Below are 25617 nucleotides of genomic sequence, written 5' to 3'. Positions count from 1 at the left end.
GACTGACCAAAAATGACAGTTTGGGCTGCTCTGTTGGGCACTGCCCTATGATATACCAAAGTGTGATTCCTGATCCTCTGCTTATGTGGGCAGGATTGTAGAGGTGTACCTTGGATCCTTTAGCGCAGTGTTCCCTGTCAGAGGAACAGTGTTGTCTGGTAAGTGTGTTTTAGGTTGTTTTTGTTTTAACAACAATGCAGGGAAGGGGGGACTTCCTCCAGGAAAACCCTCTTTCTCTTCCATCATCACCTGCTTTAAATACCTCACAGCATCCCATTCTTCTAGTCAGAGGGCTGGAGGCAGGTTGTCCAAAAATACATTGGTGCCGGTCCTAGTTTGCGTCAGAGTGACGTGAAGCACTCCCTCACTTTAGGCTGGTCTACACTAATGCTGTAAGTTGATCTAGGTTGCGCTAGTTCACGCACATAAGTTACATAACTGAAGATATGTAACTTAGGTCAACTTACAGCGGTGTCTACATCACACTATGTCAATAGGAGCTTCTCTTCCGCCGACATAGCTTCCGCCTCTGAGAGACATGTCTTCACTAGACCTGCTAACTCTACACCACTGCATCCATCGCAGCGGTGCTGATTTAGCTGGTAATGTAGCTATGGGATTTGGTTTTGGAGCAGAGAACTAAGTTCTGTGCTGCTCCTAGACCCCAACAGGACACAGAAGTGGGAAGGATACAGTGCAAGCAGCATCAGCATGCAAGTAAACAAAGAATGCCTAAATAAAACAGGGATGCCCAGGATAACATACCACAGCTTGTAGAAATCAAAACGGACTCTAACTGTGTTTGAGCCTTTTTCCCAAGCTTTGCAGAGCAGGAATCTGTGTGTGTGTATTAGTGCGTGCTGTAAAATAACCTTCCAGATTATGTTTGCAACAATATGTACCATCACTTCCTTCTTTTTAAGTGAAAAACTTACTCTGCAGAAGTTGGTTATGACTTAAGCCCCACAGTTGCCTGGGGATACTGCCCGGTTGCCACTGGCAAGTACATGTCAAGTCAGGCCTTCACAACTCGTAAAGCGGCGAGGGCCACATTACTCCAAAGAAAACAGCCGAGGGCCGAAACCTCCCGGCCCCGGAAACACCCTGCTCCAGGGCAACCCAGCCCTGCAGAAACAAACCCTCCTTCCCCAGCGCCGCCCCACCAAAACAGCTGTGGGTCAAAAAGGAAGATTGGGGATGGAGAAGTGATACTTTATTTTAAATCAACCGGGGGCTCCCAGCTGAAGAGGTTGCTGGGAACCCTCAGGGTCAAATTAAAGGGCTCGGGGCTCTGGGTGCTGGGGGAATCTGGCAGGGCCGGCTCTAGGTTTTTTGCTGCCCCAAACAAAAAAAAAAATTTGGCTGCCCCCTGTCGCAGCCCTGGGCTCTCCCCTATACCCCCCTGCTACCCCAGTCCTGGGCTCTCCCCCCACGGACCCACACCTCCTGCCGCCCTAGCGCTGGGCTTGCCCCTTTCCTCCCCACTAGTGCCCTCCCCCGACCCCGCTGCTGCCCCAAACCTAGGCTCCCCCCTACCAGTGCCTCCCCAGCCCTGGATCACTGGTAATGCTCCCAGAGTGGGTCATTCAGCAGGAATTTTGGGTGTGCACAAAATACAGATAGGATTGGTTCCCATATGGTTATAGAGCTGCAGTAAAGTGAAACAATTTTCAGCGTGTGTGATTGGAGGATATCTGGATGCATATTATAAGACTGTCCTCCATAAATGAGGAAAAGTTGAGGTGCCTGTATTATTCTTTTGTTCCACTCTTTCTTTCTATGGGGAATTTACCAATGTAATATCACTGTCTTCCTTTTAAACAAACAAACAAGGCAATGGCTGTTGAAAATAGCAATTCCAGTCCTAATAAGCATTTCTTGCTCAATTTTATCCTACTTTTTCTACAGCAAGTTACTGTGGATCTGTATATTTGATTTGGGAGAAATGAAGTAACAGCTGCCCAAGCTGAGCTTGAGCACTCCTGAATTTTGAGGTGTTCAAATCTGGAAGGCAGGTGCTCGGGGGGGGGGCGGCCTGTGGGCTTCACAGGACAGCATGGCAGCAATGTGTCTGGAGCTGCATGGAGCCAGACACGCTGGTCTGAGTGGCACTGTAAGGAGGCTGGGGGTTGGAGAAGGGGTAGGGGGTTCTGGGGGGCAGTCAAGGGACAGGCAGCAGTTGGATAGGCATGGGAGTCCTGGGGTATATCAGGGGACAGGTAGGGGGTGGGGTCCTGAGGGAAAGTTGGAGGGGTCTCAGGAGGGGGCAGCTGGGGACAAGAAGAAGGGAGGCTTAGATAGGGGCTGGGGTCCCAAGGGGCAGTTGGGGCAGGGGTCTTGGGAGGGGGCAATCGGGGGACAAGGAGCAGCAGCATTTAGATAGGGGTTGGGGTCCTGGGAGGCAGTTGGGGCAGGAGTCTCGGGAGAGGGGTATCAGGGGATAAGGACCAGTGGTGTTAGATAGGAGGTGGGGATCCTGGGGGGCAGTTGGGACGGGGGACCGGAGAGGGAGCAAACAGCGGCTGCTGGCCAGGATTCAAAGGGCTCTGGGCTGCCCGCAGCTGCCCAGAGCCCTCTGACTCACGGCCGCGGCTGGGATTTAAAGGGCTCAGGGTTCCCCGCGGATGCCGGCAGCCCAGAGCTCTTTGCTTCCCGGCTGCGGCTTAGATTTAAAGGGTTCTGGTCTCCCCGCCGCTGCAGGCAACCCAGAACCTTTTGTTTCCCGGCCGTGGCCAGGATTCAAAGGGCTCTGGGCTGCCCGCAGAGCACCGTGTGCGGGGGATTTAGAATCCCATCGCGGGCCGCACAGTGGGGCTCCGTGGGCCGCATGTTGTGCAGGTCTGTGTTAAGTCCTATCTCTTTTGGTCCCTGTCCAGTCTTGCTGGCCAGCTGTACATTATTTTGTAATATAACTACCGAGGAAACCTATTGCTGTACTGAGGTGGTCTACAATTGTTGCATAAACAGTGGGCTGCTTTGTGTGTCCTAAAATTTTTCATATATTAAATCCCTTCGGTCATACATAACCTTAAAAAGAAAGCCCTTTTTAAACCATTCTGAGAAAATATGGTCTAGTGGATTGACCAAACAAGCCTAGGAGCTTTAGAGTTCTCACCCCAGCTCTAAAATGTTACTTCCTTTTTTGAACGTTGGCAAGTCATTTAACTTTTTGTACCTGCATAGTCCCATTTTAACAAATGAGGGAAATACTCCATGAACACTGAGGCTTAACTAATTAATGGTTGTAAAGTGGTTTGTATATAAAGTTAAATTCCACTTACCTGACTAAATTCAGTGCTGCGACAAGATTACGTTGTAGACGTGTCCCAGAATGCCTCGTGCCACGATGCAACAGAACTTGCCACCTGGTTACATCTGATAGATACAATGCAAACTTTGTCAAAATTCCACTCTGGAATAGGATAAGGCTCTGAGTTTATAGGCACACAAGTTAATTTTGGAAAGTTAGAGGAAAAGAGGATCAGAACTGATATTGCAATGGAAAATTAGGTTCGACCTTAACTAGCGGGTGGCACACTAGTGTAAGGGCTGGTCTACACTAATGCTGTAAGTTGATCTAGGTTACCCTAGTTCAGTTACGTAACTGAAGTCGACATAATTTAGGTCGACTTAGCTTAGTGTGGACACTGCTGTATGTCAACAGGAGATGCTCTCCTGTTGTCATAGCTTCCCCCTTTCGGGGTGGTGGGGTACAGACATTGACAGGAGAGCACTCTCTCACCGACTTAATGTGTCGTTACCAGATCTGCTAAATCGACACTACTACATTGTTCACAGCTGTGCCGATTTAGCCAGTAGTGTAGATATGGCCTNCCCGCCGATACGGCGGGTAGTCTGGACGTGGCCTAAGCTGAGCTTACTCCTGTATCGCTCCATTCTGCCTCACAAACTCACTGTCCTTTCCATTCCCATCTATTTTAGGGACACCCTGCAGCTTCCCCTAATCTTCCTCTGCCAGGGATGCTGTGCACCCTTTGTTCCCCCTCCTCCCATACCAGGGTCCCCCATTCTCCTCTGCCCCCGCCTCCCCCAGCAGCTCTGTGTGCACTTCCATTCCCCTCTGTGGCTGGGACTCTCTCTCCCATTCCCCCATCTCCCACGGCAGGGGTTACCCCCACTCTGTCTGGGAGGGATGACTGTTGCATCTGACCAGCTCCAGAATTCCAGGGAATATTCTAGGCATCAGTGGCCAGAACCCTATTGATCTGATGGGAAATTAGTAAACCAAAAGGAGGGAAGTGGAGGAAATGTGAAGCCCCTGCCATCTGTTTAGCACCACCACAGCTTTAAAGCACCTCTGTGTTTGAAATGCCCATCAAGTTAAGTATAAGGTCTTCACAATCTCTGCGATCATTAAGAAGCTTCCATCTCTTCATAATAAAGGCTTTTACTTTTAAAATAAGTTCACTGTCTCTGTAGTGCCATAGGTATGCTTTGTGAAAATGATGCAAGGAGTCAAGTTTAATTGGCAAGAGAAACGTAACAAAAGTGAAAACAATGAGGAGTCCTTGTGGCACCTTAGAGACTAACAAATTTATTTGGGCATAAACTTTCATGGGTTAAAACCCACTTTGTCAGATACATGGAGTGGAAAAAACAGTAGGCAGGTATAAATATACAGCACATGAAAAGATGGGTGTTGCCTTACCAAATGTGGGGTCAGTACTCATTCAGTTAAAGTGTAAGTGCACTATTCTCAACAGTAGAATTCCAAGGGAGGAAAAATCACTTTTGCAGTGATAATGAGGCCAGTGTAATCAAGGTGGCCCATTTCAAACAGTTGACAGAAAGGTGTGAGTAACAGTAGGGGGAAATTAGTTTTTGTAGTGACCCATCCACTCCCAGTCTTTATTCAGGCCTAATTTGGTGGTGTCCAGTTTGCAAAATTTTTCCAAATTAGTTTGCAAATTCCAGTTCTGCAGTTTCTCCTTGGAATCTGTGGGGGTAATTACAAAAAGGAAAGGGTCCAGGAGGGGTGGGGGCTAGTTAAGGAGCCCACCCTGCTTGCTAAATTGGTAGTAAAACAGAGCCTGTGTTCATTTAAAACAAAAACAAAACGGTTCATTGAAAAAAAACAAAATCGGGCCCCCAAACAGGCAGGCAGCAAACAAAAAATTAAAAAATGAGTTAAAAGCCCTAAGGGCATAATGGCAAAAGTAAAGAGGGGGGAAAAAGGTGCAAACATAAAAAAGTTAAATCCCTAAAACAGTACTTAAAATGGTAAATGCTCAGTGTATAGAACAAGAGGCATGGTCAAAACTTTAGGAAAAAATACTTTAAACCAAGAGAATAGTTTGAAAGTACTTTTAAATTTTAAAGTACTTTTATATTGATGTACTTTTATAATAATCATGATTAAGGCTAGTCATTTATCATGTTCAGTTCTATAAAAATGTATGGTTTGGTCATGAAAGGTCTGGGAAGAAGAGAACTGTTTATTTTAAGGAAAGCAGTCATGGTTATGTAGTCAAAGCTAAATAGTCTTTATTTGGTATTCAGCTAATAGAGTAATGTCACTTAAAATCAGTATCCTTGTTAAGCCAGCAGGTATCCTGAAACAGCAGCAGCAATCCCTGCAAATTAGTCCAAATTTGGGTTTCTGCTTTCATGGCCTCAAGTACATCCCTGAGATTGACTTGGCAGTTCTCTCTGTTCTCATAAATTAGTTCAGCCGTTTACCTCCTCATCCACAGATCTCCTCTGCCAAAACAGAACTCTCAAAATGTCAGTTATACATCTGTTGTACCAAGAATTTTGCTTCATAACTTTTTTTAATGGTTTACTGAATTGATTACTCCATACTCCTAAAACACAGCATTGGTTGGAGTTAGCAATCTGGCTGAGACAGACACTCAGAAAAATGATCATTCAGATGATACCATCCAAGAAGCAACATAATCAGCTGTGCATGCTTTGCTGTTTCTTTCTGCAAATTTGAGTTCGGTGTTCAAGTGGGTCCTCAAATAAGAGTCGGTCCATTCTCTGAAACACATGCACTGATGCAAATGCCCTAGTCTTAGAATTCTCGAGTGGTGAGCGTGTTAAATTTGTTAGGAAAGTGGATTCTACTCGCAAGATACCTTTATTTCTAGCTCTTTTCTTTATGAAGTGCTAGGAAAGTGGGATTGTCTTAATTTTATTGCTTACTTTAAGTAGGTCTTTATCTAAGTGTCCGATTCTCATTAATTATGCTTAAGGAGGGGAAAGGAAGAGTTTTCTTCTCTTTACTCCACCATAAGTCTCTCCTGTAGTCTTTAAGAACAGAGTCTCCACAAATTATAGAATCCCTTTTCAAGCCCCACAGGCACTTTTGTCTAAGAGCTTGTCTACACTACAGAGCTTTTGCTGGTATGCTGATGTAACCCCTTAGTAGAGATGCAACATGCTGGCAGGCGGAGTTCTTTGGCTGGCTTGGCTACACCGCCTCTCTGAAAGACATTAGCTACGCTGACAGAAGCATTCTTCTGTCAGCATAGTTGCACCTACCCCAGGTGTTATGCCAGCACAGCTGTGTTGGCTAAAGGGGTGATTTTTTTCCCCCGTGCTGCTAGCTAACATAGCTATGCTGACAAAACTTTAGTGTGGACTAAACCTAACAATTTCTGCCTTTCACAATTTTCTTTTGACTTAAGCTCCAATTCTTTGTTTCAGCCTCCCCACGTTTGTGGCAATATCTACAGCCTGGTTTACACTGCAGGTTTAGGTCAAATTTAGCCACATTAAGTCGATTTAAAAATGAACGTGTCCATGCAACCAACCCTGTTCCGTCGACCTAAAGCAGCAGTTCTCAAACTTTTGTACTGGTGACCCCTCTCACATAGCAGGCCTCTGAGTGTGACATGCCCCCTCCCCCAAATTAAAAACACTTTAAAATATATTTAACATCATTAAATGCTGGAGGCAAAGTGGGGTTTGTGGTGGAGGCTGATAGCTCGTCACCTCCCATGTAATAACCGTGCTACCCCCGAGGGGTCCCGATCCCCAGTTTGAGAACCCCTGACCTAAAGGGTTCTTAAAATCAACTCCTGTACTCCTCCCTGGCGAGGGGAGTAGCACTAAAATCGACCTTGCTGGGTCGAATTTGAGGTAGTGCGGATGCAAATCAATGGTATTGGCCTCTGGGAGCTATCCCAGAGTGCTCCATTGTGACTGCTCTGGGCAGCACTTTGAACTCCGACGCACTAGCCAGGCACACAGGAAAAGCCCCAGGAACTTTTGAATTTCATTTCCTGTTTGGTCAGTGTGGCGAACTCAGCAGCATAGGTGACCATGCAGTCCCCCCAGAATTGTAGAGCGTAGAATGTTTCTGGGCTCCCCTCATCATCTCTGTCCCTGAGGTTATCGCTGATTAGAAGGCCAAAAAAACACACTCATGACGACATGTTTTCCAAGCTCATGCAGTTCTCCCACACTGATAGGGTACAGCTTAATTCAGTGGCAGAGGCCAGGAAAGAATTAAGTAAGCGTGAAGAGCAGAGGCAGGATGTGATGCTGAGGCTAATGGTGGAGCTAACGGACATGGTGAAGCATCTGTTGGAGCTGCAGGAAAGCCATCAGGAGCACAGACCCCTGCTACATCTACTGTATAACCGCCTCCCCTCCTCCCCATGTTCCATAGTCTCTTCACCCAGACTCTAAGAACGTGTGGGGGTGGGGAAGCTCCAGGCACCCACCCACTCCACTCCAAAAAATGGCCCAAGCAAGAGAAGGCTGTTACTGATTTTTAGTGTGGCTACAATAAGCAATGTGGCTTTGTCTTTCCCTCTTCCCCCACCCCACCCCAGCTACCTTGTCTGTTATCTTATTTTTTTTTAATGAATAAAGAGAGAATGCATGGTTTCAAAACAATAATTACTTTATTTCGAAGTGGGGAGGGTGGTTGGCTTATAGGGAATTAAAATCAACAAAGGAGGTGGGTTTGCATCAAGGAGAAACACACGCAACTGTCACACCGAAGCCTGCCAATCATGAAAGCAATGGTGACGGTGAGCTGAGTGGGCTCCATGCTGCATGGGTAGCCCAGGAAAAAACGCACGAAATGATTGTCTGCATTACTTTCACAGAGGGAGGGGTGACTGAAGACGTACTCAAAACCATCCGTGACAATGTTTTTGCCCCATCAGGCATTGGGAGTTTAACCCAGAATTCCAATGGGCAACGGAGACTGCAGGAACTGTGGGATAGTTACCCACAGTGCACCGCTCTGTAAGTCGATGCTAGCCATGATAGTGAGGACGCAGTCTGCTGACTTAATGTGTTTAGTGTGGACATACACAATTGTCTGTATAAAATCTATTTCTAAAAATCGACTACTACAAAATCGACTTAATTTCATAGTGTAGACATATTCTACATTTTTGTAGATGCCTGCATCCATTTTGTTGATTTGTTTTACTAGTTCTTCTATGTTTCTAAGATTTTTAATTGTGGTTTGAATTTCATTCTTCATGGATTTTAGGTCAGGTGCAACTTCTTTCTGTCAGCTTTTGTGGAAAGGGCATGTTTGTCTTTTTCAAATTGCTTTTGTGTATTGGCTGGTCAGAGAGCCAAGTCTAGTATTGGCAACAGGTGACTTTTGCATCTTACCAGAAAAGTTTTAAAATTTTGGAGGATCTGTTTGACGCTTGAAGTAGCACTTGTTTTTTTCCCTCCCCTTTCATTTATTTTTACACCTTCTAAAATAATAGTTTAACAATCTCTGACAAAAAAAGATTGTGCCCTTTTGTTTACTTGTGGCAACATCAGAAGACAAGTAAATGCTTTCTTCTTATAGATTGAAGATGGCTTGGACAAAATTCAGCAAGGTTCTCTCTCCTTGAGCAGTCGGTTTCTGAGAGGAGTTGTTGAGAGCAACTTTTCCCGACCCTCAAAGCAGGTTCCTCAAAATACTGTTTCTTTCCCTTTTCCATTTCTTTGCTTGGGGATGGTGGTGGTGTCAGAGTTTTCAGCAGTTCCTGCTGCTAGGGGAAGGAGAGGGAATAGAGTTCTTTGCAGCTGCTGTTGCTCCATGATGTTTTGACAGCGAGGAGTCTTCTTGGCACCTTAGAGACTAACACATTTATTTGGGCATAAGCTTTCGTAGGCTAGAGCCCGCTTCATCAGATACATCGACTGGCAAATACAGGAGCAGGTATAACTACACGAACAGATGTGAGTTGTCTTACCAAGTGTGAGGTCAGTCTAACGAGACAATTCAATTCTGCTGTTAATTGAATTGTCTTGTTACACTGACCGCACACTTGAACAGATGTGAGTTGCCTTACCATGTATTAATACCTGCTCCTGTACTTGCCACTCCATGCATCTGATGAAGCGGGTTCTAGCCCACAAAAGCTTATGCCCAAATAAATGTGTTAGTCTCTAAGGTGCCACAAGGACTCCTCGTTGTTTTTGCTGATACAGACTAATGCAGCTACCACTCTGAAACCTGTCATGATGTTTGGAGGTGAGGTAGAAATAACATGATCCAGTGGCTGAAAATTGAAGTTTAGACATATTCAGACTGGAAATAAGGCATACATTTTTAATAGTTAGAGTAGTTAACCATTGGAACAATTTACCAAGAGTCGTGGTGGATACTGACTATTTTAAAATCGAGATTGGTTGGAGTTATTTTGGGAAAGTTCTACGGGCCTGTGTTTATGCAGGAGGTCAGAAAGTGGTTGCTTCTCACTTTGGAATCTGAGTCTGAGATGCTCCATACCAAGGACTTTCCTATTCTTATGACTGGAAGTCCCCCAGTCTCTCAAGCTCCCCTCTGTGGGCAGCTGCGGGACCAGGAGAGTGAGATTGATCTCTGTCCTGGGGGAAGGGTGGGAGAGAGAAAGGAAACTGCCTTGCAGGAGCTTTTCCCCAAGGCTCTGGCATCAGTTTGTTGCCTCTCACTGCTGGTGATCAAGGGGTGGACTGGAGTGCATCAACTCAGGCTGATCCATACCTAGTCATATATTGGCCACTTTGTTATACTTCCTGTTCCTCTAGTTCAGGAGTTCTCAAACAGGGGTTGCGAGCTTATTATATGGGAGATCGCGAGTTGTCAACCCCACACACAGCGGGGCTCAGACTGTCAGCCGGAGCCTCTCCAGCCCAGCTCCATTCCCACCGCCCTTTGCCACCAGCATTTAAAATAGTGTTAAATACTAAAAAATGTTTTTAATTTATAAGGAGGGTAGCACTTAGAGGATTGCTGTGTTAAAGGGGTCACCAATACAAAAAGTTTGAGAACCCTGCTCTAGTTGAAATGTGGGAGGTCAGCCCTTCACTTCTACATACATTATACACATAGTGGGTCCCATCTGCAGCTGAAGGAGGATTCAGATGAATGAGCTCTTCTGTATTTAAAGGGATATTTCCATGTTTTTTTTCTTTGCTTCATCAGTGGACTAGGTACTTACTCTGATTTTGTCTTAGTATTCCTTGTTCATCCTTTCTCTGATACTCTTCCTCTGCAAAAATGGTACCATAATAGTATTATTATTTATCTTGAACCAACTTCTGTAGAAATAAATTAAGTGCAGCCAATGTGTTTGTTGCTGTACAAGGCATAGAACTCTCAATTCCTGCCCAGAGGATCTTACAATCCATACATTCCAGTCTGTAATTCTGTGCCAATAGTGCGCAGTGTGTGTGGCAGTGTGACAAGACCGTCTGCCCAAGGTAGTAGATTTGACTCTTAATAGGAATGAATGCCAGAGAACTACCTGGAGAATGTGAAGTTGGGATTCCTCGATGCAATTAAAGCTCCAGCACTGGCTGCCTTTTGCAAACTGAGTTGATCAGATACTGGATTGTGCTTAAATTGGCAGTTCTTATCAGGGGAATATGCTGTACTGTCAATGTCTTCTTCTGTTCACTTTCTATTTGTATTAATGGAAAGCTTTATGTCTAGTAAATAGGTAGGTGTCTATTTTTAGGGCTCTGTAATACAAGCCTACAATCAAATGCAAATTAGAGTCCTTGTTTGCTTGTTACTGTGAGAAAAAAAATTATTTTTTGTCTGTGTAGCTCTCAGTTCAGGTTTGTGTTTGCAAAATTGTAGGCTGTGAAGTGTTCAGACTAGTGCTCTTGAAAACGCACTAAAGCAGATTGTACAGTTTGGTGCAGGTAGGCAAATATGACACTGTTAAAACTCTTCTGCCACCCCCAGACTCTGAACAAAAGAGAGATGCAGCTACTACAATAGAAGAGCTCATTAGAGAGAATCTTCTTTAAAAGCAGTTTAAAATTGTGATGTCTTTGTGCTGATGAGCAGGTGGAGCAGTGTTCTGTTTTGAAAGTTCAGTTAAAAGCTTTACAGAAAAAATGCTCAGCTGCTGCTGATTTTAAATACAAACTTTGTTTACTGCGATCCTCACCTAATTCACATTGTATAATGTCACTCTGCATTGTTCGTACGTATAATCTTCAGTGCCAATTGTGGTGGTTCATCAGAAAAGCAGAGATTCCAGACTTTACATTAAAAATCCTTTTTCAATGGCTAGCTTAAGTTTCCAAAGTCCAATACATGGCCAAAATTGGTGATCTTCAGATACATGATGATCTCTGGATACTCTGAACCATTCTTCCTCTTTCTGTTGAATATGGTTTCCTCCCTCTGAGAACTTTCACTTATTTATTCACTCAAAATTCCAATGGACTTGATTAGCTAGAAATGGAAACTGGTTGTACACATTTGTTTGGCCTGTTGCGTGATCTTGTTTGTGCTTTTTAGATGTGCTTATCTAGGTAAAGGGGAAGTAATCTAACGCCGTGGTGATGACCGACTTCTATCACAGGTTGGTCGTTCCTACAGTAACCTTTCATTTTTGTATTTTTTTATAGCACTCAGCAGTGTGCTTTGGTGATTTACAGGACAAATAGACCAGGTTCCTGTCTCTAGGATCTTTCCATTCTTATTTTTGGTGTGACCCAATGATTTGGGGTAACAAATAGTAAGGAGGATGTGCAATGAAGGGCAGGACTGCGAAGTTGTTTGGTTTAGGCATATGAACTTCCAAATTTAATTAATAGGATTTTAATTGTTGAGTCACTATTTGCAGGTACTGAGGAAAAAGCAAGTCATCTGCTTAGTATCTCACCATCCATAAGCTGGCAACTGTGTTAACCGCACTGGGCAGGTGTTTGACTTTGTTCCGTGTCTGCTGACCTCCAAAGAGCATACATCTATTTTACTTGGGTTAACTAATTTGATCCATGCCTGTCGTCTGTGATAGCTAGAAAAAAGCAGTTCCACTCGCAAAGTGCTGCTTATCCTATATACACACTGAAGAAATGTGGGTAGTGGTTGGAGCTGGACTGTGGGTTCTAGTATTAACTCTGATATTGACTTTAACCTTGGGCAAGTCATGCAGTCTCTGTGCCTCAGCTTATCTATAAGATGATATAGTACCGGGGTCTTCAATTTCTCGTGGTGCAGAATATATCTTAATAGTATTTGTCTTGGGCACCTCCCCTCTCATTTAGGATCATGCAACAGCCTTGTGGCAGCTATAGCAATTGCTCACATGGGAAAGTAATATATTTTATTATAGTCTCTTAGTGCAGCTGGAATCGAGGCAGCAAGTCAGTGTCATGTGACCAGCCAGCACCCCACAGACCACCAGTAACCTACAGATCACAATCTGAGAACGGCTGATGTAAAACTCATTTCACAGAGGGGATGGCTTATGCTTAATGTTTGTAAAGGTGCCATATAAAAACTTATGATGTGAATACCATATGCCACTTAGTGTCGTTATTGCAGCTCTTCTAGCTTCATTTGGCAGGTTTCTCGAAGAAAATGTAGACCCTGAATACAACATTTATTTGGGGTCTGTGACCGAGCACAAGAGCAATACAAGATTTACTTTGCCAGCAGTGTTCAGATGGAGGAGGAGGAGCATACACCTCCCAAAAGGCAGCTGGATTGTATTTACTATTGGCCCTGATGCAATCATCCATTAAGATAGAATTTGACCCTGAACATTTGAGCCTCTTTTTCAAAACATGGCTTTAGGTTTAATTAACTGTGCTTCAAACTATGTCTGTACAGGAAGGTTTGAGAAATATGACCCTCTAGGTCGGGGTAGTCAACAGGCGGACTGCAGGCCAAATACGGACAGCCAGACGCTTTTGAATGGACTGTGACATCTTTTTATTTATATATTACCACCATTATTGTTGCCATATGAAAAATGTTTTTCTGGAGTCTGAACCTTGACTATACCTTGGACAAGAAATTTGGGCCTTGACAAAAAATAACCGATTACTGTAGATATTCTAAAAGCTGGTCATGCCAGCTTGAGCGCTTATGTGTATCAGAAGGTGCTTACAGGAGATGGTATTTATAATAGTGACAAATTTCTTGCATGTAAGATAGATTTCCATAGCATAGTCCCCTCCAGAAGTGGCCAATCTGTGGCCACTTCTATTCCTTAGGACACCGCTAAGAAAATGTGTTAATTTTTTTAACAGAAAATGAGCTCTGCCCTGGGATTTTTAAATGGAAGTGTTAAGTTCCAGGAGCAATTCTAATGCGACAGAGCACTCCAAACAGCTGCACTGTGGCTGCTCAGCAGCTCACATGCTGGCCATCTTGCTCTGTTGCAGGTTGAGAGGATTGCCTGCTCCATCCTCACTTGATGTGTTTATCTTCTGTTATTGTGAGATACCCCAATAGTTTGCCATAATTTTCTGCAGTGGGTTTTGGCTTAAATAGTGGTGTGTAGATAAGTCAATTTTGCAAATGGGGTGCCATGTTGATGAATTGCTGAAGCTCTGGCTGTTAAAATGAAGGAAGCAGGTCACCAGATTGTTTGCAGTCTACCAGTCTGTTCAGATATACCATGGGTGTTAGCTGTTTCTGAATGTAAAATGAGACTTCATCTAGTTTCAATTCGTTAAACCACAAAAAAGTGCTTGAAGTGCAACAAGGAAATCCAGAATGAAGCCTGAAGAACACCTTTAATTTGCCAATAGTACATCAGTAATTTAGTACATATAATATAGGGATTATTCTGCTGGTGTGTGCACTGTTTCAGACTTGTAACAGGAGACTTGCATTTGAGCATTGCAGATATTTCTCCCACTATTAAGGAGACCCTTCCAACATAATGTTGGCGCCTGGTGTTGCATTGTAGACTAGTATTGTCTAATGGTATTAGTCATTCAGAAAATGACTAAAAGGTAATGTCTAAGTGCCGATTTTAATACTGGATGTTCCCCTTACAATTCTGCCTCCATGTTGTGCACATTTGACCTTTCTAGAGATAAGAAATTTGGTGCGTAAGAATTTTACATACTTGTTACACATCATAATCCTACCTTGCATTGTTAAATGATGCAAATTCAGAGGCTATGCTTCAGTGTGTCACAAATTACTGTTTCAGACTGCCATTATCAACACACTTGCTTCATAATTTGCCCAACTGCATGTAGGGAACTAAAAGTCTGTAAGGGTTTGGCTGGGTTATTAACAAATCCTGACACTAAACGTCACCTGAGGAAAGTTTATTTAAAAGATGAGCTTAAACTGGCCCTTTTGATTTTTTTCTGATTCTAATAGCTTCTTTGGAGTTGTTCATATCCTCATGTTCCCTTCAAGTTCTCAAGGAACTACCTGAAGATTTCCCACCAGTTCTTAATATAAATTGGTTGATGTGAATTATTTTCCTGGTATTTTAATGCATTCGATTCAGTATATATTTACCTTCAACTAAGTATTCTTAAAAGTGAGCTGCAAAGTTGTTTTTTGTTTTTGTTTGTTTTTAAATAGCTGTAACATTCAATAAGGAGAAATAATATGGCTGTTAAAATGTATGGGAAATCAGAGCTGTGGCCTTCCTGGTTTCTCCACTAGTGGGTGGTGTCTCAAACACCAACAATGCTATTTTAACAAATAAAATAGATAAATGTTTAAATTGCATTCATTGCATAGTACCCAATGGCCCAGATCGACATCAGGGCCCTGTTGTGGCTTGTGCTGTCCAAATACCACAGAAAGCAGTCTCTGTGTTGAAGAACTTACAGTCTAGTTTGTGTCACCATTGTAAAGAAAATTGAAAGAAGATGGAAAAGGGTGATGGGTAAGAAAATGCATTTACATAGACTTGGAATAGTTTGATGGTTCTGAATCACTGTCTTAAAAAAACAGCAGTCCTCAGTGGCTTTCTACGTGGCTATTACCAATTTACTTTCTATGGGCAGCACAGAAATAGATGTAGGGGCGGAATTTGGAGGAGGCAGTAGTGCTTCACAAGCTATTTCACTCAAGTGTTTCATCTATAAGGGGCTGTGTGGAAGAATGTGCAAAGGAGAGAAATGAAGCAGCCAGTGGTTCAGGCTGACACAATTGGTTTGGCAGGAGAGGGTATAATTTGATACGGTACTGGAACAGGTAAGTGTGGAAGGGCTGAGTTGTGAAGGCCCAAGAGGTTTAAATTTGTGATGGAAAGGGGAGACAGTAGATGGATTCCTGGGGGAAGAGGGGAGGAGGGAGGTGACATCAGAATGATGTCCAAGATCCTAGTGGCTGCATTTTTAATACATTGGGTTTAGTCCTCTTACTAGTTAGTGGCTAAAATTTCTCAGTGCTTGTTAATTTACAGTATATGGTGAGGCTATTTACCCAACACTCACTAGCCCAAGAAATAAGTCTAGTGGCCTCTGAAAAATAACTCTGCTGTCATAACCTCCCAGCACATGCAGATATTAAACAGGGCTAGAAAAGTCAAAACAAAGGAATGGGTGTTTGGATTCAAAATCTGACTAGAGTAGAGGTAGGGGTCAAATTACTTAATAAATCAATAGAGAGAGAGTTTTTTGTCCTTTAGCTTCATTTTGAGAGGGAAGATACCATCAGTATTGTGCCACAAAAGACTGGATGAACTGTAACATTCAAGGTGTGTGATTTGCAGGGTATAAAACCATTCTCAAATGTCAGAGGAAACTGTCCCAGCTCTGGCTGACACACAACTGAAGTTGTATTTGTGATATTTGTGGATGCAGTTAACATTTTGTAAGAACACTTAGCTTTTAGTAGGTTTATCTGTACTTTTTCTTACCGGGGTATGCATGTCTCCAAATTCATACCTTAGGAAAGCGACAAGACACACCAGCTTCCTCTTAAAAATGTTTGGCATCATATTTAGAGCATAGTTCTTGTTCTGATCAATATTCTATACTGAGCGTTTAATATTAAACATTAAAAGGTTAACAGCTTGTGTTGGTATGGAAAATCATTAGAGACAAGCTTTTAAAAATATTCACTTCCTTTTAAAAAGCATTAAATCTTGACAGCAAAACCTGAATAATTCAATCATCTCTATAGGAACAAATGTTTTTGGGGGTGGAGGAACTGAAAGCCTAATATCTAGGTTTAGTTACATATTTGTGAAAATTTAGTTAAGATTTTTACAATATGAAATGAAGGAAGAAGGTGATGCTGGGGAAAGAAAACCCCAAAACCTTTAAAATGGAAAAGCTTCCCAGGAGAACACTTTAAATTGTTTATAAAGTAATAAGTAGTTTCTAATTTCTATTCTATTCAAGGGGAATATGTATCTTGATTGCATCTGAAACAAACTCATATTTAAGATAAATCTATGATTCTTTTGAACTCTAAAGCTTTAGACGTTTTTAATTGGATTCATGCAGTGTTGTTATAGCCATGTTGGTCCCAGAATTTTAGAGACACGAGGAGGGTGAGGTAATATCTTATATCGAACTAACTTGTGTTGGTGAGAGACACAAGATTTTGAGCCTATAGCAGGGGTCGGCAGCCTTCTGCTTGCAGCCCATCAGGGTAATCTGCAAGACATTTTGTTCACAGTAACCGTCCGCAGGAAGAGTCCCTCTGCAGCTCCCAGTGGCTGCGGGTCGCCATTCCCAGGTTGCGTGTTGAGGGTTGCCGACCCCTAGCCTACACAGAACTCACCTTCAGGTCTGGGAAACATACTTAAAGTTTCTCTGATTAATAGCTTTCATTGGACCATTTTCCATCATGTCACCCACCTTGTCTGCCTAACTGGATATAGGCAGTTTTTGGGGCTCCAGTGGATGGTGGTGTAATTCAGATATGAAGGCTCAAATGTTTGCCTGTAATTCACATCTTGGCCTGTGCATACTTTACTGTAAATGCTGTTAAAACTTTGATTCAGAATTAGTTGTCAGTCCCACACTGTTTGTAGCTTTAACCTATAATAATTCATTTTATGACTAAAACAATATACTGTATATTGCAGTAAAATACTGAATGTGGCTTTTAAATTTTAAAAAGATATGTCAGTGACATTATAAGCTACAATAAATCAGGGTTTACAAAATCTAAGCTGCCAATTTTTGGCAAATCTTAATCCTCTGTTGCCCTAGAAAATAACTAGAGGTTGGATATCCAGTTAATTGCTGTCAAGCCTTAAAGTAAAATGGAAGAATCATGGTTCTGAAATTAGCCTACATACCTAGTTTACTTGAATGCCTGGAAACTTTTGCGGATGGATGGTCAGCATTCCAGAGTCCACAACTATTTGGTGACAAACTATAATGTTTATTTCTTTGAAATAAAGGAGGGAATTATGCTTTTCTGTAACTATTAATCAATTGTTTTCTAGTCATATAGGTTGAAGACTTTGGATTAGCAGATAACTAGACTGAGTAAATATCTACACACCTCTAAAGAATCCTTATAAAACTTCACAAGACAATGAAAAGGGAAGGGAGTAGGAATTAAAGAAATGGTTGAAATGTGATAAGAATGTGAATATGAGATGGGTTCTAAATAGGGCTGTCAAGCGTTTAAAAAAATTAATCGTGGTGTTTAAATAAATGGTATTCTATTGTTTAATATTTTTGGATGTTTTCTACATTTTCAAATATATTGAATTCAGTGACAACAAAGAATACAAAAAAACTGCAACTACCCCACAAAGTAGTCAAGGTGGACCAACTGTGATGAACCTCCCCATAAGACATACCCCCTACTGGATTTAAACGTTTTCTGATATCAGTGTGTGGATGTCCTGGTGAGATACGGCAATCTGTTTGACTGACTTCCAGTACCCTTGCCCCCAGGGATTTGGAGCGGAGCGCGGAGCTGCAGGTTTTTGCCTGGAGTGGAGCTGGAGCACAGCTCCAAAGCCCTGCTTTGCCCCTAAACACCTCTTCCTCCATTGTTCTTTCAGGGCATCATTGTTAACTGGCAGCCATAGTTTATGAAGCAGTGGGATAGGTGGATGAAACATCTTTTGAAAAAAGTTTGTGCTGAATCTGCCTGCCCGCCTTATAAATAATTTGTGTACTCTTATGCTGTGGTGAGACTGAGACTCTGTCCTAGTATCAGGGAAATCCCAACCAATAGAACTATTTTGGGTGTTCTGTCTGCTTTGCAAACAGGATTGATTGGATGTTGAACTTTCACCCCTGGACTGTGATAGCAGGAGAAAACAAGTGTTCTTCCCTAAAAGTTCTAACCGGCTTCTCAATTAGAGATCTCTGATAACGCAGAGGAAGAGTAAGACTCTTATGCCCTCTGCAGTTAGTGGAAGTGAGTGGGCAATACTTTGGCTCTTTATTGATGAGGATTTTTAATGCCTTCCCCAAGGTAAGGTGAATTGCCAGCTTCTACACAGAATAACTCGAAATCTTGCCAGTTGCAGCCCAGTCTCAAGCCTTTCTGGGGAAGGTCATTCAGGTGAGAGTTGGAGGCTATCTTCAGCAGCACCTCATGGTCCCCAGTTGTTTGGGGTTCAAACAACAAGACCAGACAGGGGTACGGCAAGGAAATTAGTCAGCAATCAGTCTCCTCAAGGCAGTGCCCTGATTCCATTACTCAGCCTTGAGATGCGAGTGTATCCTTTCTCATGTCAAGGGGCCCTATCTATGGAAATTGTTGCAGCACACTATGTGGAGCTAACCTTGAAAGCTACTCAGAATGATTAGCAAATGCAGACTACTGCTGCCCACGTGAGTAGACCTGACTGGCAAGAGTTTATTCAACTTGTATTGTCTACCTACTGACAGCTCACTTCTGGGCAAATTCAGGGTGCTAGTTTCTGTCTGCAAAGTTCTTAATGGACTAGGTTCCAGTTAACCTAGGCCATTTCTTCCATGCCACCTTCATTTGGTAGAAACGTTGAGCTCCGTGTATCTTGCAAGCTGGGGAACATAACAGTCACACGGGCGGGGGGGTCCTTGTTTTCTTCTGTCCCAAATCTTAGTCTGAGTAATTTTAGAGCACGCTTTGAAATAAATATTTGTTCAGGCTTTCCATAAAATGCAATTCTGGGGAGCCCTGTTGTCCGGTGTTAGTTGTGTTTTCCGGTGTGTGGCACTCTCAGGAAGGGAAGATTTGAGGGGGATACTGCATTGTTTGTTCCTAGTTTGTCCTGTGCTCTTTCAAACCTATGCATAGAGTACCCATGTCCTATAGCAACGGGCCACATGATGAATACATAGCTAGTTTTAGCAATCCCATCCATGGCTTTCTCAAAACAAATGTTAACACTTAATCTGTTTTGTATTCTTCGGGTTTTTTTATAATGAAGGCATAGATTGAGATTTAAAGAAGGAAAACCAAAAAAAAAAGTGGGGGGGGGGGGCAAAGGATTAGGCTCTTGAATATGTGAACTGACTTTCAAAAATGCAAAGTGCCTAGTAGTCCCATTAGTCATTGGATAAGTTGCTGAGTCCTCAGCACTTTAAAAAAAAAAAAATCATGTAAGTAGAAGCTTAACTTTAAGCATCTGTTTTCTTAAATTGTCCATTGTGCATTAACAATTCTTTAGATAGGAAGAGCTATCAAGAAGCTTGAAAAGCATAGAATTGATTGTACCAAAACAAGGCAAGACCCGATGCTCCTAGATGAATGTGTGTGTGTGTGTCGCTGCTGTGTAATCTTCTTGTGAGAGGCCTTCCTTCAGTGGGCTAGGAGGAAGAACACTTCTGCTGTGGAGGAAATTGGCTGCTTCATATTGCTGTGGTCAAAGTTTGACAACTCACAATTCATTCTTCCGTATTTGACATCTGAAGCAGATATTGAGATGTAACGTTTGCTCTTCAGCAGCAAGGGACTGAATTGCAAAAGTGTACACTAAACTACTGAATTTGTACTTTTTAATCTAATCAGGTAGCCGGTAATAGGGTAGGAAAGAATATAAAACAGTATGTACTCTACAGAGAGAAAGGAATGTGTGGAAATGTCATTGTGGATATATTATATAATCAACTTTTGATTATTTTGTAATTTTTAAAAAATTGAATCCTCAGACTGAGACTTTATGCCAGGGTGGATTTGATTTAATTTAAATCATTATTTAAATCACTAGTCAGGAAGACTCAATTTAATCATCGATTTCTACACAAAAGTGCATTCTTGTCGGTTGTATTAACCTTAATACATATTCTTCACAACTCAGAGATAGATGTAGGTTTCATTTTTAGATGGTACACACTATATATTTTTAAAATGACTTATTTTGAAAACTTTTCAGATTAGTTTTACAGCCATATCAGAACATGAATAATTGTTTGGTTATTTCATTTACCAAAGGTAAGTGGTAAAAGGTAAAGGTAAATGAAGCTATTGGGAGGTGAACTATCTCCAATTCAACAGGTTAATCATTGATATTTGGAGGATTTTCTTGCCATGCTGTATTAGGAGGAGAACATACCAGACAAACATTTTAAATTGTTTTATTTAACTAAAACAACAATGTTGTGTGTTCTGGATTTTTTTCTTCAACAGCAAACGTATAATATTTTAACAAAACAAGCATATGAATTTTTGAATTTAGTTAAACATTCAAGTTTTTTAAAATCAGGTTTGTTTTTGTTAAAACTGTTTTTAACTAAAATAGTTAAAGTGCTTTTGTTTTTTTAAAAAATTAAATCTACTATGTCAGCCAGGTCAACATGAGAAACTTAAAATATTGGCTTCTGCAGCTAACTCAGTCGTCTTCACTTTCATTTTCCTGCTTGTTCATAATCTGGAAAAGTAAAACAAGCTTTCTTGCTTTTTCAGTTCACAAACAATTTCTCAATTTGGAATGATATAGTCCAAAGGAAAATATTCTTTCTACACCAGCAGAAGAAGCTACTTCTGTTAAGAGTGAGATTATCACTTTAACAGTCTCTGAATGCAAGTGCTTAAGTGACTTCCACCATTTCACTGGTGTGACTTTCTTTAAAACATCATCAACAAACATATTTCTTGAATGGTTCACCCTTAGCTCTGAAGTTAATTATAGTTGGCATTATGGAGGGATGATTGCTGGATGTCCATGTCATAGCCAGCTCATCCTTTTCAGCAGTTAAGGTTTGACCCTGGTACCAAGTATTTAGAATATTTACGAGAAAATGAGCTGGAGATGGTGCTTGTCCATTTGGTTTTTTTTTAATGCTTGTAATTGAATTCTGTCATTGGATATTTCTCTTTTTAAGATCTCACTCAGTTCCGTCCAAATTTCAACAACGTCAGCATTAAAATGGCTATTTCCCTGCATTTTGTTCAAGGCTACAGAAATAGGCTTCAGGGTAGTCAGCATGTGTTGAACATTTCTCTTAAGTCCAATGTTGAGAATTTTGGCTGTGACAGTGCCATCTATTTTTTTCACGGTTTTGTTCACAAACTGTCATCAGATTAGGCCAGTTCTTGATATAGTGCTCAAAACAGTCCACTACTGCGTTCCAACGCACGTCTTGTGGGAGAGTTAGCTTGGTTCCTCCCTTTTTTTTTTTTTTTTTTTTTTCAGAGCAGCTGCTGCAAAGTAGTTGTTACAGAAATATTTTGCAATTTCAACAACATTCACCTTTATTTCTGGAACACTGAAGTCTTTGGCTAAGAGGTTCATCAAATGAGCACTGCAACCGTATGTTATTAGCTTGGGACTCTCTTCTAAAGTTCTTCTCACCTTGGGTACATTTGCAGCTTTGTCTATGACCAAGCTGCCTGCTAGACATTTGATATATATTTTTCTCCACAGTTTGTTATAGCTTATACTGCTGCTTCTTGTAAGTATTCTGTGTGTGCATTTCCTGATGTATCAGTTGTTTCTGTAAGGAAGACATTCCCTTCTTCTGTTGTCACACAAGCACATACAGCAGGATCATGGTGGACATTGCTCCACCCATCAAGACTCAGGTTAACAATTTTACCCTCTAGATCTTTTGCACACTGCTCAATTTCTCTTTCGTACACTTTATCCAGCAATTTGCCTGTGACATCTGCTCTGTTGGGTGGACTGTATCTTGGTCTTAATAACTAAACCATGTTAATGAAGTGTAGGTTCTCAATCACACGGAAAGGAAAGTTTTTGTTGCATAAACAAACCGGGCAATTCTTTCATCAATTACCTCTTTTTGTAATCTGCTGGTTCTTTATCACAAATTTATCTATGGTTGTTTCTGGATGATGATGATTTTTTTTTTTTTTTCTTTTTTGCTACAGCTGATATACTGTGGCTATGTGATACATATGACTGAACACTATCATTGGCAGATGACTCTGAAACTATAGAATGATGGTAATCTTGAAGGTGGATAGTCTTCAGAATCCTGTAGTGTTAGGATGGATCTCCTCTAAACAAAATAATAAATGCAGTACTTAATTATTACCATACTGCTCATTTAGTTACTCACTGCATTCATGACACTCAGATCTATTTAAAGGTGAAATGTCAAAGCAAGATCTGCCATTTCAGATATTTTTTTTACCACAACTGCATCTAAAACATAGTACCATAGAGTAACAATTATATTTTTTGCTCAACATGAGAATTAAGAATAGTCGAGAGAAGGAAGACAGGCAGTCCTAAGAAAGAAGTATGAATAAAAAAGTTACCAACCTGAAAGTCCTGCATGTTCAGCACATGTTCCTTTCATCATCTTCAACGCAGCTTCCTCCTGAGAAGGAAAAAGGAGAAGGACTAAGGGGGATATGATAGGAGATATAAAATCATGAGTGATGTGGAGAAAGTAGATAAGGGAAAGTTATTTACTTATTCCCATAATACAAGAACTAGAGGTCAATATGAAATTAATAGGCATCAGGTTAAAACAAATAAAAGGAATTCTCCTTCACACAGCGCACAGTCAACTTGTGGAACTCTTACCTGAGGAGGTTTGTGAAGGCTAGGACTATAACAGCATTAAAAGGAACTGGATATAATTCGTGGTGCTAAGTCATAAATGGCTATTAGCCAGGATGGGTAAAGAATGGGTCCTACTATGTTCGTCAGAGGATGGAGATGGGGCAAGAGAGAGATGCACGTGATCATCTGCCTGTTAGGTTCACTCCCTCCGGGGCACCTGGCATTGGCCACTGTTGGTAGACAGATACTGGGCTAGATGGACCTTTGTTCTGACCCAGTACGGCCGTTCTTATGTTACTTCTCATGATGTTGTTTCATTCAGGCAACCAGGCCTTGATTTCTTTGTTGGACTGTTGCATTTTGCACGCATGCCTGTCTTACTCACGGGTCGAGGAACTTCATCAAAATATTCCCAAACTGGGTCTCTTTTACAGCCTGCTGCCATTGTAGGCTTTCCCTTCTGGTGAGAAAATGGTATGGTGTATATCAAATCAACGAAGGCTACACTCAGACCTCAAGACTTCTGGAATATGCTGCTCAAACAGTTTCACTTTTGTTTCTACTGCCTGTCCCTCCCTTCTCACATTTATCTTCAGACTTCTCCGTGTCCCGATCTGTTCCGCCAGCAACAATCTTCTATTCATTGAACTTTTTGAAACTTGGCACTTCTAGAGAGAAATAAGGGATTGACTCTGTGTACATAAATTTGCAGAGGGATAATAGGGTTGAGGTCTGTTATTTCTCGCCTCTATTTATTTAAACACATTTTTGCTGTTAACAAGCATGTTATCTCTGGAGACACAAATCCACAGTTTGAGAACTGCAAAACTAAGCATCTCTGATGGTATCTTCTAGATTGAGCACTGAGTCCCATTGGGTAGATAGAAGGATTAACCTAAATAATCTATGCTGAAATCCCTAGAACCCCATAAGATTGGGTCCCTACTCCATGAAGTATTGGAACTCGTTTAAAACTTGTCTTAAACGTTTCATGAATATATTGTCTCATACTGTAGAATTTAAATTTATAAACCCTATTCTATGATGAGATTCTTTGAGCTATAATGTATCTTAATTAAAACTATCTTTAGATTTTTTCATCCAATAGCATTTTATCAAAAAAGTCCATTTTTTAAATCATTGATTTTTATCCAGCTTGCTTATGCATAATTATTGCTACTAGTAAGGGAGACAGATGGAAAAAGTGGGGTAGCAGTTGGAAGGAACAACTTGAAGATTAAGTTTATTGTGCATGCAACCTTTTTGCAAAGAAGCAAATCTATATGGATTTAAAAAAATAATAATGACCTGTGCAGTTGCTTAAAATGGAAATGTGACCTACAGCTCGATTGATTGTGTTTGTTTTTAAATATAATTTTTCACTATCAGGATGGCTTTCACAATCACAAGTGGCTTTTTCTAAGGAGCATCCAATTTTTGAGATACACATTTTTCTGTTATCCTTCCTCCATGTATTTTCTGTTTAGCAGCAGAATGCTTAATCTTACTAAGCATCCATTATCAGTTGCTATGAGAACAGATGTATTTTTCTTAATCTTTTATTAAATTATTGGTTCTCATAGTCTGTGATACGGGGAAGCTTAGAAATATCCTCTCCAACTTGGTTTTGCAGTGGAACGCTAGAAAAACTGGAAGCCTTGTGTGGAGCATGTGGAATTGGGCTTTAGCAATAGAGAAATTCATGTTGCTTCTGTAGGTGATGTAGACTGATCTTCTCCCAGAAGACTACTTGTCACAGTGCTAGTCTGCCTGAGGCTTTGTCTACACTACACAGCTTTTAGCAACAGGGCCATGTTGCTAAAAGTCAGGCAGTGTAAACACTGTTTATTGGCACTTTTGCCAACAAAATACTTCCACCTAGAGCGGGGTTCCTGTTGTTGACAGGAGAGTGCTGCTGCCCATAACGAGCCATTTACACTGCCATTTGCTGTGGCAAAACTTGGGGGAGGGCTTTTTTAAGCACCTATTAAATTGGCAGTGTAGGCAAAGCCTTGGTTTATGTGTAACTTTTTTTGTGCCTGAAATAGGGCTGAACAGTAGATGCCTGCCTGTGCCACTACCTTTGTATAGTCCCAAGGAAGGTCTAGGCTTAAGTCTGTGCTCTTATTAGTGAAAGAGCAATGTGTTACCTGAAAATGTTGGAGAAATGACAAATGGCATGTCTCTTCCATAACAAAAACCATTAGTGATAAAACTGACAAGAGGGCTATCCATTATAAGAGTTAGATGAGAAGGGCAAACACAGTGCCTCCATACTGATTGGTTCAAGAATCGTCCTAACTCTGGCTCAACATAATCATTCCATCTCCAGACACTGTGAAACAAATGAATTAATCCCATTTATTACAGATGGCCCTCGGGAGAAATAAAGCTATAGCTACCTTGTAACTGCTCCATATTGAACCACTGTCTTTGAGGTTTTCTAAAAACCAAGCTGCAGCTGGCGAAAAAGGAAAAGAGATTAGGCAATTCATCCTCCCTGAATCAAATTATTAAACATTTGTGTAGCACTCAG

The 25617-nt window shown here is 41.5% G+C and overlaps 1 protein-coding gene across 1 annotated transcript in view; it reads left to right on the top strand.

The window, feature by feature from the left end:
- The window catches only part of XPO6 (exportin 6), a 95107-nt gene that overhangs the window by 5984 nt on the left and 63506 nt on the right, over positions 1-25617 (top strand).

This window comes from Chelonoidis abingdonii, chromosome 9 (assembly GCF_003597395.2).
Source record: "Chelonoidis abingdonii isolate Lonesome George chromosome 9, CheloAbing_2.0, whole genome shotgun sequence".
NCBI classification, from domain to species: domain Eukaryota; kingdom Metazoa; phylum Chordata; order Testudines; family Testudinidae; genus Chelonoidis; species Chelonoidis abingdonii.
This window is presented reverse-complemented; position numbering and strand designations above follow the sequence as displayed.